Raw genomic sequence first — 12,488 nt, 5'->3', positions numbered from 1 at the left:
ATGAGGTTCAATCAGGATTTCTTAAAGAAAGATCCATTCACAATAATGTAAGGCTAGTAATGGATATGGTAGAATACAATCACTTGATAGAGGATGATGGATATATTCTTTTCTTAGACTTTAAGAAAGCCTTTGACGCAGGTTTTTATTTAAAGCTTTAGAAAGCTTTGGTTTTGGTGAGCACTTTGTCAATATTATAAAAATGATCTATAAAGGTATGAACAGTTTTATTTCTCTTCCCTATGGTACATCACAAAGATTTCCTGTTAGTCGTGGAATAAGGCAGGGATGCCCTCTGTCCCCTCTTTTATTCATTTTGGCTGCGGATATGTTGTCTACTTTAGTTATTCATGATCAAACAGTACAAAAATTAAAAGTATTTGGTAAACGTTTAGCAATTAGTCAATTGGCAGACGATACTACACTGTTCTTAAAAGACAAAGACCAAATTCCTCTGGCTATCGCATTAGTTAATGTTTTTTCTAAGGCATCAGGACTCCAGTTGAATCTAAGAATCTAGGCATTATAGTTACCAAAGACCAGAAATTAAGACCAGAATTATTTATTGACATCATTTAATTAATTGTGATACTGCCCCTAATATTTATCTTTATTTAATTTTATTTATTTAATTTAATTTTATTTTTATTTTCTTTTACTCACTATTTAAGTTAATGTAAATTATAATTTCAGATTTCTATCTATTTATTTTCTTTTTTTTTCTAAACAATTTATTAGTTATACTGTGTTGAGCCTGTAATATTTATCTACATTGTAAGTGTATATTTGCTTTTGTTGTTTATATACTTTTGTATTCAATAAAAAAAAATTTACATAAAAAAAAAATTTATATTTTATTTATTTTTTAAAAAATTCAACGTTTTGTTTATATAGTGAGCATACACAAATGAAAGCAGACCCTTTACAGATTTAAATGATGTATTACTTTGACATTTTTGATAAAATAGGACCGAGCAGTTTAAGCTCTTTTTGCTGGCATCTGAAAAAAAGCACGATTGGGCGCCGGCGGCAATTCAGACTCTAGAGGGTTAAGGAACATCAAACATCACTGAATTTACTAAAGTGGACTTCAGGAAGGAAATGAAGTCATTGAATGCGCTCTGTGATGAAGAGACATTAGACATGATTGGAATTAAAAATCTTTATTTAAATAAAACTTTAAATTGAAATTCAATATAAAATAAAGATGGTGAAACAACATGCACGCTAAAGTACATGAAATGTTCGTATTTCACCATCTTCCTCTATTCCTGAATTATTTTCTATTTCTTCAAGTTGCTTCAACAGATCCTCGAAGCTGTCGACATCAAAGGCTGGTACAGAATCCAGGATCTCTGTGCTGTTGTGGGGGTCTTCAGTATGATTCTGTGCTCCAGACTGGTTAAAAAATCCATATTCCTCATTTAACATGGAGAAGATGTCGTTGTTGATCAAAGTGATTTCCTCCTCGTCCTCGAGCTGAACCTCACTGCTTGTACACTCAGACCCATAGCAGGTGCTGTAAACAGAAGTGCACAATTTTAGCTGCATATTAAAGTAAATGAGTGGCGATTATTCTTCTGAAACTGTTCCAATGCAGTTTACTAACTCACTTGGTCTGGCAGAAAGTCGACTCAGAAACAGAAGGGAAAAGAGGAGGATCAAAGCAGAAGTCTTTAGGAGACAGCAGTTCTTGGTGGCTAAGGCCGGGGAACTGATCACTAACTTCAGGCACGAGGTCATGAACTGGTACTTCTTCTGGCATGTTCATGACTATGTGGTGGTTTGGTTGATGATCAGGTCTCCTCTGTGAGTCACTACTCTGCACACTGCCTTTTCTCCTTCCCTTCTTTGGAAGCGGTTTATAAACCCAATCTACATGATAGAAAAGAAGAATTTAAAGAGTAAGAAGCGACATAAAAACAATAAAAGTGTCAAAATTGATGCGTTTGTTTTGTTATTTTGCCATTTGTCTATAAAGAAAGTTCACCTACCAGGAAACAACTGTTCGTGTTCCTGTTTAAGCCTCCATGATTCAGTGTAGTAGGGTTTCTTCTGTTCTTCACTCAGTTTGTTCCACTGGATCCCAAGCTGCATGCTGATCTCTGCAGAGCTGCTATTTGGATTGGCCTTGGAAAAGATGGGCCTCTGTTTCCTCGCCCAAACCATGTAGGCATTCATTGGCCTTCTGATGTTGCCTTTTTTATCTCTGCACTTGGCAACGTTAAATTTATCTACAAAATAAAAGCTGTTACCCGTCTTATTATCTGTCATTATTTCTCCTTCTTTCTTCTGAAAGTCGCTCTTTCTGGCTGAAAAATCTTTTTTTGTGTCTTGGAGAGCGGATTGTTCAAAACATTGACGCTTATCACTAAAAACAATTAAAAACATTTCAGCTGTTTGTTTGCGCTTCATTGCTGTGATCAGTAAATGTTTGTGTTGAACTGCAGCACAACAAAGTTGTCATGACAATAAAAGCGAGTCCAGGGCGCTATCAGAGATACTGACGTCACAAAAGAGGCGGGGCTTCAATGATTCAAATGCAGACGCGAAAGCTGAAAACGGGTGGTGTTAAGACAAGCGAAGTGGTGTGTGATTGTAAACCCTACACGAGTTCTTATAGCGCTCCTCTGTTTAGACACAGTAGGGAATAAAAATATTAAGAATTTTATTATTTAATAGAAAACACGTGTTTGCAGTTTGGAATGTGATTTTGATAAAAATTGTGGGGTTTAATTTGGGGTGTAATTAGTTTGTATTGCATGTGGTGACCTGTTGTTGTTATACTTAAAGTGACCATTAGGGGGAGTAGAAGTGCATTGAAAATAGAGAATGAGAGAACACGTGATTAGCGTGTGTCAGATGTGTGTTATGAGCTATTAGAAAATAAATCATTTATTCATGCTACCTGGCCTCGCTTCCTTCTGTTTCCTGACAACACTGCACTTTTAACAGACTTTATTTTATTTTCCTTAGATTATTCATTATACTTACCTTCTCTGAACACAAACAGATTTTTTACTTAAACACATGGTAGTATTTATAGTCTCTGTTTATCTTTCAATCATATCATCTACTTATTAAGACGTTTCTACGCAAGAAATTATCATGAGAATAAAATAATCTGGTGCCAATCCATGCGATTAATTATAAAGTACAGATGTTTAAGTGAATCAGGTTCTGCCCCACATTAACTGTCAGCTATATTGCTTTCAGAGCTCAAAATGAACAAAGCACTAAAGCTGCAAGAAAATACCTCAACTTCAGTTTCTGTCAAATTCCTTTTCTTCAGGGACATCAAACATCACTGACTTTACTAAAGTAAAAATGCCATCATTGAATGCTCTCTGTGATGAAGAGACATTAGACACGATTAAAATTCAAAATCTTTATTTATTTAATAGTGTTTATTGTGTCTCGCTGTAGTAAAATTGTTCAGACGCTCTGTTTCTCTTGTCGTCTTCTTTTTTTTCTATTTCTCCTTTTCTTTTGAAGGTTTTTTTGTCTTAGCTGAGCAACAATTTCCTCCCATCGCTCTCGGACCCTCATATAATGTTCTGTTTTATTCTCTGAAGTCTTCTTTTCTTCCTCACAGAGATTCTGGGTATCCTGGAGCCCCCTGTTGGTCTGAAGCTGTAAGTTGTTCCTCTCCTCTATGTCAAGTTTAGATTTTCTCTCTTTCGTCCTCTTGTTTTTCCTCAAAATCCAACGTGGGCTCAAACTGAGCAACACGTTCCTCCAGTCGCTCTTTGTCTCTGATCAAATGATCTCTCTCCTGCTCTCCACTATTTTTTTCTTTCTCACAGTGATTCTGAGTATCCTGGAGCTCCATGGTGGTCTGTTCCAAATTTACCTCAAGCTGAGCAACATGTTCCTCTATATTATTTTGTTCTCTCGTCCAGCTCTCTTTCTCACATTCTAAGGTTTTCTCCAGTTCCTCATGGATTTTCAGGGAAGACTGGAGCTTCGTGGTGGTCTGTTCCAACGTGACCTCAAGCTGAGCAACATGTTCCTTCAGTTGTTTTTGTTCTCTCATCCAGCTCTCTTTCTCACAGTCTACAGTTTTCTCCAGTTCCTCATGGATTTCCAGGGAAGACTGGAGCTCCATGGTGGTCTGTTCCAAAACAAACTCAAGCTGAGCAACACGTTCCTCCAGTTGTTTTTGTTCTCTCGTCCAGCTCTGGCTTCTCTCAGTTATGTCCTGTTCCTGCTGCTTTCGCTCAGAAGCCAAAGTAGCCTCCAGCTTTTGCACCGTCTGTAGCAGAACGTCTTTCTCTTCTTTCTCTTCTGTTATCTTCTCTATCATTAGATTAGAAAATGCATCCAAGTCTTTCTCTACTTTCTCCATGTGTTCCAGCTTCTCCTTCATTTCAGCAATCTGCTTAGTTTTCTTTGTTCTTCTGCTTTGAAAAAACTTTCTCAACCTTCTGAAGAGCTCCATGTTTATGCCTCTTTACTCACACGCAAAACTTTGGAAATGAGAGAAACAGAGACGCGTTCCCAATTATAGACGTTGCCTTACTGTGACGTCACAGGGAGATGCCCCGCCCTCTGTCTGTGACGTAACCCGGTCTCTATTAACCGGACTATGCGCATGCGCACATTACAGAGGTAAAGAGCGGATAAAATATCATGTCTTTACAGCTTTTCTGTTGTTCCTGAGAGAAGAGCGATATTACAGTCATAAATAAGATAAAAACGGCTGTAAACTGTGTATAAAGCGAGTGAATCCGAGTTGAGAACCGGAAGTTGACTGGAGTGACTCAATGAATGTTGCAGAATCATAAATGACCAGTAGGTGGCAGTGTGATGTGTATTAGAGCTCACTGTCACAGCAAGTTTTTTTTTATTTATTTTATTTATTTATTTATTTATTTATTTATTTATTTATTTATTTTATATAATGAACAGTTTACAATAAAAAATATAGTAAAATGTTACAAACATGGTATTCACATTTCCTAGAAAAAAAAAACAACAAAAAAAAGACAGAAAAAAGAAACAATGAGGGTATATACCAATAATCACAATAAAAAAGAGGAGTTTAGTTCTTTGAATATGTTCATAGTTCTGGTTGCTTTCCTATTTGAAAGACCTTGAAGAGTTTCAAAATAAATCCTCAGATCAACTTTGAATTGGGAGATATTGGGCTTCCTTTCTGACCATTTACATTTGTGTGTATAAAACTTACCTAATAATATTAAAAGATTTAGTATAAAGATGTGACTTTTATCTATATCTTTATTTTCAAAATAAAATATGACATCTCTTTTTCTTATGTTAATTTTAGATCCGCTCAACCTAGTAAATAAATATTCAACATCAGTCCAGAAAAATTTAACATACATACATTAAAAAAAAAGATGCAAAACAGTCTCTATATCCATTCCACAAAAAACACAACATTCAGAAAGATCGGCTTTGTATCTCTTGAGAAAATGGTTAGTTGGATAAATTATATGTAAAATTTTAAAGTAAACTTCATTAACTTTATTCGTGACACCGAATTTGTTGTTATAAGTCCAAATCAATTTCCAGTTGATATTTTGAAAGTGATTATTCCAGAAGTTTTTACTTCAAAATGTTGCAGGGCAATGAATTAAACATCTAAAAAATGTATTATTACATTTTCTATCTTTGATATCAATACCGTTTAATAAGATTTCTTTTTTAAATGTTGAAGGTTTAGATTTACTGAGGCCCTTTAACAGCCTTAGAAATCCTGCTGGAATTGCATCAATCACAATACAATATTCACGCGGAGGTATTGGAATATCAAATTTCTCAAGAAATTCAGTATATGTAAGTAAATAACCTTCATTATTTATTAACTGTGAGACCATTAAAATATCATTTTTAACCCAATTAGTATAGAAAATTGATTTGTTCTTATATTTTATGTATTTATTATTCCAAATGATCTGCCTATGAGGAGAAAAGTTATGTTTGTATATAAGAATCCAATATAAGAGAGTTTGTCTATGAAAATTTGATAACTTAATAGGGAGTTTGTTGACCTCAAAATCACATTTCAAAAGAAACTCTATGCCACCAACTTTTTCAAAGATAAGATTTGGAATTATATACCACATCTCATCTTTATGTTTAATATCATTTTTAATCCAGTTCAACTTGAAAATTGCATTAGATGTAGCAAAATCAATCACATTCAGACCTCCTTGATTATATGAATTACATAAATTTAAATAGTGAGGCTTGTTTCTCCATATGAAATTAAATAGAGTTGAATCAGTTTTTTTTTAAGAAAAGATTTTGGTACATCTAATACTTTAGCAGGATAGACTAAACGAGACAACCCCTCGGTTTTAGACAAAAGAATCCTGCCTTTGAGTGATAAATCCCTCATGAGCCACATATCAAATTTATTTTTCATTTTTAGCATAAGGGGTTAGAAAATTAGATTGTACTCTGTTTAACTGATCTTTGCAAATATTGATACCAAGATAAGTTACTTCCTCTCTAATCGGAATACCTTTAAATTGGGTAAAAGGAATGCCATCATCTTTAAGTGGAAAAAGAGTAAATTTTTTATGTTTAAAAATAAACCTGACACTTCAGAAAAAAGATTAAGGCATTCTATACTTTTCTTAGCCTGTGATATATCTTTCAAAAAAATAGCTGTATCATCAGCAAGCTGACAACATTTCATTTCTCTGTCCCTAATACTGATGCCTTGATAGGAATAATTATGCAAATGTAACGCCATCGTTTGCATAACTAACAGAAATAAAAAGGGTGCCGCTGGGTCGCCTTGTTTTATGCCCCGAGAAATACTAAATCGATGAGTCGTTCCCCACGGGAGTTTAACTGAACTATTACAGTCATTGTATAAAGTTTGTATCGCCCTTTTAAAGTATTGACCAAAACCAAAAAAATCTAATAGATCAAATAAAAAATTATGTTTTACAGTATCAAAGGCTTTATATATATCTATAAATAAAATGTAGCTGTCATCATTTATATAATCCTTATAATCAATTAAATCTAAGATTAATCTAATATTATTGCTAATATGTCGGCCTTGCATAAAGCCTGATTGACTATCATCTATGATTGTATCTAAACATAATTTAAATCTTTGAGCAAAAATATGGGCAAACAATTTTGCATCATTATTAATTAATGTTATAGGTCTCCAATTGTCAAGAAGCAAACAATCCTTATTCGGTTTAGGTAACAATGTAATTAGGCTTTGACACATAGATGGGCGGAGCTTACGGGCTTCTATAGCTTCCTTAAAAACCAATAACAAAAATTCAGAGATATAATCTTGGAATATTTTATAAAATTCACCTGTTAAGCCATCATTCCCGAGGGATTTATTGTGTTTTAACTTACTAAAATTCTTTTTTAATTCTTCTAAGGATATATCTTGATCACAAACTTCTTTCGTCAATACCTTGGAAATATGGCTACTTGGTTCAGAATATAAATTTTTTTAGAAATCTTCCACAAAATCAGAAATTGTTTTAGGATCTTCGGATATCTGCTCATTAATTTTAAGTTTATATATATTATTAACACTAATATTTATTTTTTCTAAATTATGAAAATATTTGGTATTCCTTTCACCATGTTCTATCCATTTCCGTCTAGAACGAATGAAGGCCCCCCGTGCCAGATTTTGATAGATATCATCCAATTCAGATTGTAATTCAATTAACATATTAATATCAGCTTGTGTTTGCTCATCCTTTTCATAAATAAGAATAATTCCCTTAAGTATTCTGTCTTGTCTCATTCTTTTTTCCTTAGATAATTCTTTTCCTCTTTTAATTGCCATATTTCGAATCTGAAATTTTGTATAGTCCCAATGTTTGCCATATATCTGATCTTTTTTAGCTTTTGACAAATTTTCATTTATAATTTTTATGGCTTTTTCTTTGAACAATTCATCACTCAAAAGTGTATTATTTAATTTCCAGTAATTTGCTTTAAATTTAATTGATCTATTCCTTATGCATATTGCTAAAGTGATCATATTATGATAAGAAAAAAACGAGGGTTCTATTTTCGTTTCCTCCACACTATCTAATAATTCATTTGAAATAAGCCAAAAATTAATCCTAGATCTCTTAGATAAATCTTTGTTGTTCCAAGTGAACTGGATTTGATGTGGATTTTTTAGTCTCCACACATCACAACAGTTTAAGTGCAAACAGAGATTAATAAATTCTCCATAAGTGCCTCTTAAGGATCTTTGAGGATGACAGTCTTTAATGGGATCATTTATGCAGTTCCAGTCGCCCCCAAATATTAGTTTAGCATTAACAAAAGAATTTAACAAGGCATTTATTTTTTCTTCAAATTCAGCAAAAAGAAGTGTGTTTCTTTGGCTAATATTATGGCCATATATATTACCTAAAATAAAAATATCCTCCATAAATTCAACAACTAAAATTATCCATCTTCCTGAGTCATGAACTACATTTTTTAGGATTTTTCCCTGAAAGGAGCCCTTTAATATAGCAACACCCGCTGATTTACTGTTTCCATAAGACATCCATATATTGTCTCCCCACTGATTTTTCCAGAAATTAAAATCTGAGACTAAAGCATGCGTTTCTTGTAAAAAATAAAAATCTGCCTTAAAAGATTTACAAAACAAAAAAACAGCTTTCCTCTTAATCTGTTCTCGTATTCCCCTCACATTAAGTGAATACAATGAAAAAGACAAAGTGAACAGGTAGAACAAATAGTTAACACAAAAAACGTAGGTTTTAAGTAGAACAAAGAAACAAAATGATTTTCTAGACCTTTTGAGTGCAAAGTATTTAACAAGCAAACAATGGATTATAACTCTCTGGCCTTTGGAATTTCAGAGTTTATGTATATTGTATGAGCTTGCATTTTACTAACTGCAATTTGGAATGAGATAAAATTTCTTAACGAAAGGCAGACAAATTACCCATCATTCTTCTTCTTAACGACATATCAGGGCTTTTTCACCATTACAATCTTACTTCTTTACCATCAATGATGGCTCTGGCACCAACGAAAAAAGCTCTTTTCCCTTGCTTTCGTGCCTCTTCAATTTGTGGCCACAGTTTAATGCGTGTCTCTTTGTCTTTTTGTGATCAGGTCTTCGCCGAACTTTAACTTCTTTGTTTTGAGGAATTCCGAGTTCTTTGCGCATTTCCATACTCTTTCTTTGGTTGACCTGGACGTAAATCTCGTTATCACCGGTCGAGTTTTGCCATCTTCTCTCCTTCCGATCCTGTGGCTCACATCAACTTGGGAGCGTAGATCCTCTCCGGAGTCTTGAATGAGTGTCTTGCAGATGTCGACCACACGCTGTTTAACATCTTCTCCCTCTTGCTCTGGCAGACCATACAGCCTCAGGTTCCATCTTCTGTGATAGCGTTCCATATCGTTCAACCGGTCCTCCAGACCAGTTATTCTCTTCTGATGATCATCACTTGCCTTCTTAATCGTTGTTATTTCTGTTTTCATATCTTAAACTTCGTTGAAGAGAAACTCTGATGATTCCTTTAAGGCCTCGATGGTGTCTGCATTTTTTTTTTTATCAAGCTTGCAAGATTATCCGCATTCTCTTTTATTTTTTCAGCCACAAGTCTCACGATGTTGTCTTGCAATTCGGAGAGTGTTGGTTCAGAAGAGGGATAAATCCTCCATCGTAATTAGTGTAGGAATGCATATCACCTGCTTTAACAACTTCCATAATATCCTCCGTCAAATCTCTGTTTTCTGTTGTAAATGAAAGCATCTTTTTACCTTGGTCTCTTAGTCTTTTTTCTGTCATCTTTTTGGTTTTTGCAATTATAGTCTGATAAACTTTGGGCAACAGATCAAGTCAACAAAGAGTCCGAAATCTTTATCTCAGTGAAAACCAACAACGAAAAAGAGATATTTCCACGTGTTTGCACTAATTAATTGTAACGTTAAGGCTGTGTGTCTTGTCCTCGCTATTAATGACGTCTTTAGAGCTCCACTACTTCTAATGACCTGCTGTGACAGTGAGCTCTAATACACATCACACTGCCACCTACTGGTCATTTATGATTCTGCAACATTCACAGAGTCACTCCGGTCAACTTCTGGTTCTCAACCCAGTTTACTGTCAAATACCGCGTACTAACTGCTCTCTCTATGGAGATCTATTAACTGTATGTGAATAAATGACAGTTTGGACTTTAAAAACCTCTATGTATTATGTAACAGACATATCTACTGAAGTTAGCATGCTAAGCTAACCCGGTCCGTCCTCAGAGAGCATGGAGTCCCACTGACCTTCACTCGCTTTATACACAGTTTACAGCCGTTTTTATCTTATTTATGACTGTAATATCGCTCTTCTCTCAGGAACAACAAAAAAGTTGTGAAGACGCCATGATAATTTATCCGCACTTTCCCTCTGTAATGTGCGCATGCCACAGTAAGTGTGGCGTGTGTGTGTGTGTGTGTGTGTGTGTGTGGGAAAGAGAAAGAGAGAGAGAGAGAGAGAGAGAGAGAGAGAGAGAGAGAGAGAGAGAGGGGGGTGACGTCACAGAAAGAGGGCGGAGCATCTCGCTGTGACGTCACAGCAGGGCAACCTGTATGTAAGTCAGAATGCGTCTCTGTTTCTCATTTCCGAGGTTTGTGCGTTTGAGTAAAGACACGTAAACATGGGGCTCTTTAGAAGGTTTAGAGAAATTTTTCAAACCAGAAGAAAGAAGAAAACTAAGCAGATTTCTGAAATGAAGAAGAAGCTGGAACACATGGAGAAAGTAGAGAAAGATTTGGATGCATTTTCTAATCCAAGGATAGAGAAGATAACAGAAGAGAAAGCCATTCTGCTACAGATGGTGCAAAAGCTGGAGGCTACTTTGGCTTCTGAGCGAAAGCAGCAGGAACAGGATATAACTGAGAGAAGCCAGAGCTGGGCGAGAGAACAAAAACAACTGGAGGAACGTGTTGCTCAGCTTGAGGTCACTTTGGAACGGATGACCAAGAAGCTCCAGTCTTCCCTGGAAATCCATGAGGAACTGGAGAAAACTGTAGAATGTGAGAGAGAGAGCTGGACGAGAGAACAAAAACAACTGGAGAAACATGTTGCTCAGCTTGAGGTCACTTTGGAACGGACGACCAAGAAGCTCCAGTCTTCCCTGGAAATCCATGAGGAACTGGAGAAAACTGTAGAATGTGAGAGAGAGAGCTGGACGAGAGAACAAAAGAAAGTGGAGAAACGTGTTGCTCAGCTCGAGGTCACTTTGGAACAGACGACCATGGAGCTCCAGTCTTTCCTGAAAATCAATGAGGAACTGAAGAAAACTGTAGAATGTGAGAGAGAGAGCTGGACGAGAGAACAAAAGAATATGGGGCAACATGTTGCTCAGCTTGAGGTCACTTTGGAACAGACCACCATGGAGCTCCAGGATACTCAGAATCACTGTGAGAAAGTAAAAAATAGTGCAGAGCAGGAGAGTGATCATTTGATCAGCGACAAGAGCAACTGGAAGAACGTGTTGCTAGTTGGATGCCACTGTGCTCTGTGCCGAAGAAAAGAAGACTTCAGAGAATAAAACAGATCATTATATGAGGGTCCATGAGCGATGGGAGAAAATTGTTGCTCAGCTGAGACAAGAAAACATTCAAAAGAAAACGAGAAATAGAAAAAAAAAAGAAGACAAGAGAAACAGAGAGTCTGAACATTCCTTTTTCCTCTTTCTGTTTCTTTAATGGGTATTTATGATAGTTTTACACTTATAGTCAATAGTATAAAGCTGAGTGTAAAGCTATTGTATCTTGTAGATCATCTCGTCTTTTGATCATTTTTTATTTCTGTCTTGTCAAAAATACTGATTTGAATCTTTTACTACAGCGAGTCACAATAAACACTATTAACAACCATTATTTTTGTCTTCCTTACAAACGCCGTATGACCTCCTCATGGATTCTTCCACTTAGTTTATATCCCTCTTGTGGGGCAGGGGGCTGTGGCTCGGGGTCATAATGCTGAGGGGGAGGGAGGTCAGGAGGGAGAGGGAAACTGGTCCTCAGTGCCACATTGTGCAAAACACCACACACCCTGATAATCTTACACACTTTTTCCGGGTGGTATAGAAATCTTCCAGCTGAGACATCCAGAGCTCCACATCTGCATTTCAGGAGGTGAGGAGCATCTGAGGGGTGAAGCCTCTGTCACCTGTCATATTATAAACTACATCAGGACAATGTTTACAATTTCTGCATGTTGTTAAACTCAACAAGAAGCCAGTCATCACGTCCTGCAGCTGCCTGTAGTCTGTTCCCTACACTGCTATGTGTCAGGATAAAGGAATCATGTGCTGAAGAAGGTCAGTGTGCCGCAGTGAAGGGAAACCTGATGTATCGACTACCCACCTTAATAATAACATCCAAAATGACAGGCATTATGGCACTCAGGTGCAGATACCAGACCTATAGCATGAGATTTATTAGAATGATATTATATTTAAATAAGGTCTTTGTGAAAAAAGTTAATTATA

Source organism: Silurus aristotelis (assembly GCF_946808225.1).
Source record: "Silurus aristotelis genome assembly, chromosome: 1".
NCBI classification, from domain to species: domain Eukaryota; kingdom Metazoa; phylum Chordata; class Actinopteri; order Siluriformes; family Siluridae; genus Silurus; species Silurus aristotelis.
This window is presented reverse-complemented; position numbering follows the sequence as displayed.